The following is a 7016-nucleotide window of genomic DNA, read 5'->3' as shown; positions in this document are numbered from 1 at the left end:
CAAAGCACGCTCTCACTGTCATCTGATTCCTTTGTCTTTCCTCAGCTCAAAATGGAAAAACCTAGAATTTAATTACCAATGGAGACCTTTTGTATTTGAAGTTTTACAATTACAAACAAAAAAATTAATAATGATCAGGAATCCAGCATAGTGTTTAGAAGTTAGAAAAAATGAGAAAATGGGAATAGAACATTTTAAGTCTAACTAGAAACTTAGGCTGTCTTCATTTGATGAATAAAAAACTGGCAGTGAACAGAGATGGGGCATAGCAATGAAACAGAGAATAATACAACTGAGTTTACAATCAAATAATTCTGTTTGGACACATGAATAGTAGAAGTGAGAAGTGACTGAAGAGGAAACCACCAACATCCCTATCCTCACATTCACAGTCAGGGAAGTGGCACCACACAACACTTAAGACACAGACTCTCATACCTGAGATGAAAAAAAGTCTAAGGAGATAGAAAAAATTGTCACTCCTGTGTCTATTCACACAATACACAATTTATTTCATCCCTTGCAGTGCTGAAAAATGAAGCACATAGGGCTACAGAGATGGCTCAGTAGTTAAAAGCTATTGATGCTTCTGCAAAAGACACAGGTACTGTTTTCAGCTCCACGGCATGCAGCTCAAATCCGCTTGTAGCTCTAGTTCCAGGACATCTGATAAAATCTTTTGTTCTCCAAGGGCACCTGCATACACGTGGTACATATATACAGTGGCAGGCACAAACATATACACAAATAATAAGGAAGTAAATCTTTAAGAATTAGACACACCTCCTCAGCTGAGAGCATTTACAGATTAGTTATTAATGATCAGGCCACAGTGACCCACAGGATAAAAATCAATAAATCTTATAACTTCAGAGAACAGGGAAAAAGAGCCTCACAACTTGGAATGAATAAATATATAAAGTAAAGTAACCATTCCTTAATATATACATACTTCAAATGAATATTATACATGTGATATATAAATATGAATATAGACATATAGCTATAGATAGGACTTGGCACTAAAAATGAATTAAGAAAGGGGGAAATGTGTTGCATCATTTAAGAGTGAAAGCAAAGCTATGATCTTGAGCATGGGTTGGTTCCTCAAGCACTCGTCTATGAATTATTTTCTCATCTGTGATAAAATACCTAGTAGATAAACTTAGCGAATGAAGGATTCATTTTTGCTCACAGTTTCAGGACACCATCCATCATATCTGAGAAGACGAAGAGGCAGAACCGTGACCCAGCTGGCCAGCTGGTCACTTTGCATCTGTAGTCAGGAAGCAGAGAGACAGATGCTGGGGCATAGCACACTTTTCCTTTTTACTCGGCACAGGATCTCAGCCTGTGTGTAGCCACCATCAACTGTTAAGATCTTCCCTACTCAGCCCAAACATAAAGCTCCCTTTCAGACAAGCCCAGAGTTTGTCTGCTAGAAGATTCTAGATCTTGTCAAATTAATAGTCTATTAACCATCATAACTTACCCGTCATTGTTAGTCAGAGGGAGAAACTAGATACTTGTGTGTCAGTAGTATAAATGTATATAAAATGGACAGTATCTACACCAGAACAGTAAAACCAAGACAGTGTACCACATCCATCTACTTCTAAAATATAAACACTGAGATCCATACACAGCATTTTTATAACATTAGTGCATTCAAAATATTAACAAGGAAAATCTTAAATTTGTATCTTTAAAGATAATTAACATATTGCTTCACAAAAAATAGAGGAAGCAAAAAGAAAAAGAAAATAGAAGAAGCAAGTTTACAGCTGTTATAAATCATTTGTTTGGTACTTTACGATAGATATAAATCTCATGTGGTCCAGAGATGGTGAAAAGATGATGCCAAAGAAAGAAGCAAGCTTTGCCAGGTGTGTTGACACACACCTGCAATCTCAGCCACCAAGGGAGCTGGTGTAGGACCATTATTTACAATAGTTAATGGTTAGCTTATTTGTGGAACATAATGAGAATCTATCTTTTTCAGAAGTGAAATAGAGCTGGGGAGATGACGCAGTGGTTAAAGCACTTGTTCATGCAAGCATGAGGAAAAAGTTAGGTCTTCAAATTCCTCAGTATACAAAGAAATGCCAGGTAGAGTGTGACTTTCCATCTGTCACTACAGCCTTAGGATCTGCAGATAGAGTATCCTTAAAGCAAACTGGTTAGTAAAACATGTCACATCAGTGAACTCTGGTGTGACTGAGAGACGTTGCCTCAATAATTTAAAAGAATAATCAAAGACATGTGTATAAGTCATAGGAAAATCTCTCTCTCTCTCTCTCTCTCTCTCTCTCTCTCTCTCTCTCACACACACACACACATACACACACTCACAAATCCATAATACTGAAAAGTAAAATAATGATGATGATGATGATGATGATGATGATGATGATGATTTTGTTAGTAGAGCATGTATTTGCACAAGCAGGCTCCTAAATTCAATCCCCAATATGAAAATTATCAAATAAGGAGAAATAAATAAACAAAACATTCATAAACAGCAAGTTGAACTGATTAAGAAGTACAAAGCATACCCAACCTAAGAAATAACTATTACTTTAGGATTGAGGGTGGTAGTAAAAGAAACTGGAGCATGGTTTATGTAAGGAATACTGAGCAGATATAGGCTGCTGGGTAGAGTGCTTACCCAATATGCCCAGGTTTTTGGTCTCATTCTCTAGCATGTAGTAAACTGGGTTTGCTAATACATGCATGTAATGCCAGCTCTATATAGGTGGGGGTGTGAGGATTAGCAGTTCAGTGCTATGTTCAACCACACGTCAGAGAACAGAGAGGAATACTTGAGACAGTATTTCAAAGAAATATAGAGGAGAGACATAAGAAAGAAAGGGGGAGGTGCTCTATTCCCTTTCCTTCTCTTCGTTTCTAATCCATGAGCTTCATAAACTGAATGCAGAGTGTATCTTATGATGTTTGGAGAAAATTTAATGCTCGGACTTTGTAACTTGAACATGTTCCTTACCAATGGTCCTAGTTTCCTTTAGGTTTCTGTGATAAACCACTCTCCCAATAACAATTAAAGGAGGAAAGGGTTTATTTTGGCTTTTACTTCCAAGTGCCAGTATACTACTTAGGGATATCAAGGCAGGAAGCTAGAAGCAAGAACCACTGAGGATCATTGCTTGATGGCTTACTCTCAGGATCATGCTTAAATCATTTCCCTTCTATAGCCCAAGACCACTTGGCCAGGGACTGATACCACCCACAGTGACCTAGGCCCTCCTACCTTCATTAAGAACCCAGTCAATATCCTAAAAACCATACCCACAGACCTCAATTGAGGCTCCGCTTTGGATGACACTAGGTAGTTTCAAGGCGATGTTTAAAGATTAGAAGAGAAACCAATCATGTTTTTTTTTTTTTTTTTTTTTTTCTGGGAATTTACTCTCACTGAAGTGCTGAAATTGTACCACACCCTAGAATCTTAATGTTATCATTTAGAATTCCATCTGCTTTCTGTTCTACCATCTTCTGCTATCCTCTATGGATAGGAACCTTCTGACCCTGCAGTCTTGCTCTCCTGTCAGTCCTCTCTAGAGAGGATGGGACAACACCAAGTGTCATTGAGGATTAGTGTCAGGGACAGAGCTGTACGGCCATAAGCAAGCTTTCTAAGGGATAAAGTGAAGGGCTGCAGAGCCTGCAGAACCTGTACATTCCTTTGCATCTTCATTAGCATGTGTCAGTTGAACATAATGAGTTTCATCATGATATTTCATACAGTAATAGAATATATTTTGATCAGTTTCACTACCACTACCTCACAGACCCCCCCCACACACACACACACTGGTCCCCTTTCTACTTTCATGTCATTTTTGTGTGTGGTCCACTGAATTTAATTAGGTTGGCTTTCAGGGATATAAGCAACATAACGAGTGGCTGCAAAATTGAAGGAAGTGTCTCCTCCTCCAACAAGAACCATTTACCACCCACTGAACCTCCCAGAGGACTGTGTACTATAGGCACTTTCCATCCTTAATCAGAATCCTGACACCATTTTGTCTCCAGAGTGTTTTCTTGCCAAATTCTCAACTCTAGACACAGAATCCTGTGATAAACCCCATGGGCTATGGTTGTCTAAATATGAATCCAAATTTTTAAGAGATCCTCTATCACAAGACTAAAAAATTTTAACCATCAATACCTTGCTTTTGCCTTTTGAATATATGAATATTGTATTGAAGATGCTTCAGATTTAAGAAATATAAAATGCAATGAAAAAAATAAATAAAAAGCTTACAGCAGTCCCCAAAACATAAGGAATTCAACAGCATTTCCCCCCACCATTTATATCTGCTTTTATGTTATTTTCTGTTCCTTTGTTGCTATCAATCTTGTGTGAATGAACAAAGACAATTTCCATGCATCACTCCATGCTGGTCACAATTTTTGGAAAGCAGTTTTGTTAATTTTATTATGCCAGTACCCATTGTTCACTTACCTGTTCACTTAGAATTTTGCCCTTTACATAGTTGATAAAATCTTGATTATATGAATATTGTTGTATGCGGAATGTATTCCACCAAATTCTCATTGGGATTGGCACCCCCTAATCTTCATCCCCTGACATGCTACAAACAGCACATCTAAGAAAGAGCATTTGTCTCTGAACTGCCTGAGAGGCATTGTTCCCAACCCCCCATCCTCCCAAGCTGACCTCACTATGTCTGTGCACTATAATTCTTCTACACAAATGAACAAGCTACAGCATTTAAACGTCAAATCAGATACACTTTAAGACAAAATGGACTGATCCTAGTTCTGTATTCCATATGGCACAGAACATTCATATGCAAAGGGACTTAAAAGAAATGAACCAAAAGACCTCATTGATTTTAATTGTTTTTAATTTATAGCTTTACTTTTTATTGGGGGGGCAATTATAAGTCAAGTAATAACTGGTGGAAATTGTTTCTTCCATTCTACCATGATACTAAGGTGTACAACTTAGAAGAAAATGCCATTATCTGCTTAGCCATTTTGTTAATGCTAAGCTGTTTTTTTTTCCCCACTGCTGCTGCATTGTTTAAGTGATAGGATCTGGCAACTTATTTATTCATTAATTATAGCAATCAATGATCATTGTTTGAACATTTTTTTATTTATTTCTTTCTATATTTTCATTATTTAGTTGTTCAGTTGTTTGTTTTGAGGAATTGTCTAACTGTGTAGCCTTGGGTGCCATTGAATGCACTATGTAGACAAACTGGCCTCAAAGTCACAGTGAACCACATGTCTGTGACTCTTGAGTACTGGGATTGAAGGTCTATGTCATCATAATTGGTCTTAGACAATGTTTTAATAGAAGAAATGTAAATGACGTTTTTTTGTGTGTGCTGGAAGAGTTTGTGTAGTACCACATCACAGCCATATAATCATAAGCATATCCAGAGTGTCTTCAGAATACTTATGGTTAATAAAGCCTGTAATTTTTCTATACACATTTCTTTACAGACTTGTAGGATTCAGCGCTATGTGAAAACTATTTATGCACTTTATCATGCTGATTTGAGTGATAAGATCTTGCAAGAGTGAGTTGCTCTTTGTTCTCACACTATAGGAATACAAACAGCACAGATATATTGTATTTCTCAGATTGAATTCATAAATTTTATTCTACTTAGAAATAAGATATATGTTCTTTCCTATTGTATACTGTATAAAATTACACTCTTGTAGTAAAATAGTAAATTATTCACAAATTTATAGAATTAGATGACATGATCACAGCATTGTTATACATCCCAGAGAGCATGACCTCACTGAATAAGTGACACTAATGCAATTCTCTCAATTGCTGTATCAATCATTTCTTAGCTCACATGATAATTTCAGCACTTTGTGATTCAAATCTTCTCTTTATTTCCAAATTTAAAGCTTGAAATACGGAATAATTTTATTGAATTTGCTAGTGATTTATTTATTAGATATATGCATTCAGAAGCATTAATAATTTTATTATATCATCATTTTATATAGTTTTTATTCTTTTAGAAGTTATTACAAGAGGAGAGTAAACAGTATGATCCCCTATGTCAATTACATTTTTATAACTGAAGTATAGAAAACATGTATTGAAAAAATAGTTGTAACAGAAAATTAAGTAAAATTTTAGAAATTAAATCATTTTTGAAAACTGTAGTTAATTTTCTTTTCTTTCTATTTTTTTATTTATTTTTTTGTTTGAGACATGGTTTCTCTGGGTAGCAGTCATAGCTGTCCTGGAATTAGCTCTTGTAGGTCAGGACTCACAGAGATCTACCTCTCTCTGTCTCCTGAGTGCTGGGATTAAAGATATGGTCCACCTCTTCCCAGTTATTTTTATTTTCTATGAGGCACATGTTATAGTACATGTGTGGCTAGAGGGTAACATCAGTCTAGAAGCATGCCTTGTTATTGTATGTTGTTATTATTATTATATCTATTTTTATGTTGTTAATGTGTTTTGCACATGACATGTGTGTGTGTGTGTGATTGTCATGAAGAGATCAACGGACAGCTTTCTGGAGTTGGTTCTCTTCTTCCACCAAGTGAACTGTGAGGATGGAACCCAGGCAGCCTTTAGTCACTTAGCTGTCTTATTGGTACTGAAAATATTTTTTTAACTGAAAAGAAACAGTCTGGAAATCTATCATTTTGTCTACTAAAGAAGGAAAATAAGTACTCCTTCAGGGAGACAACTCAGTAATCACTTTTTACAGGAAACTCTGCCTGTATGTAAGTATTTGTACTGGATAAATATTTAAGAGTTTAAAATATGTATTGAGAACCTGTAGGTAAGAGTTCCCTGAGAGCTAGGTGTGGTGCTGCACACCCACAAACCCAGTACTCGCTAAGATAAGAAGACTGTAAATTTAAATCTAGGGATGTAGGGAGAGAGAGGGAAAGAGAAGAGAGAGAGATAGAGATGTGAGAGAGAGAGAAAGAGAGAGAGAGAGAGAGAGAGAGAGAGAGAGAGAGAGAGAGAGAGA

This window comes from Chionomys nivalis, chromosome 5 (assembly GCF_950005125.1).
Source record: "Chionomys nivalis chromosome 5, mChiNiv1.1, whole genome shotgun sequence".
Classification (NCBI taxonomy): Eukaryota; Metazoa; Chordata; class Mammalia; order Rodentia; family Cricetidae; genus Chionomys; species Chionomys nivalis.
The sequence above is the reverse complement of the archived record's forward strand: the minus strand, read 5'-3'. Positions refer to the sequence as shown.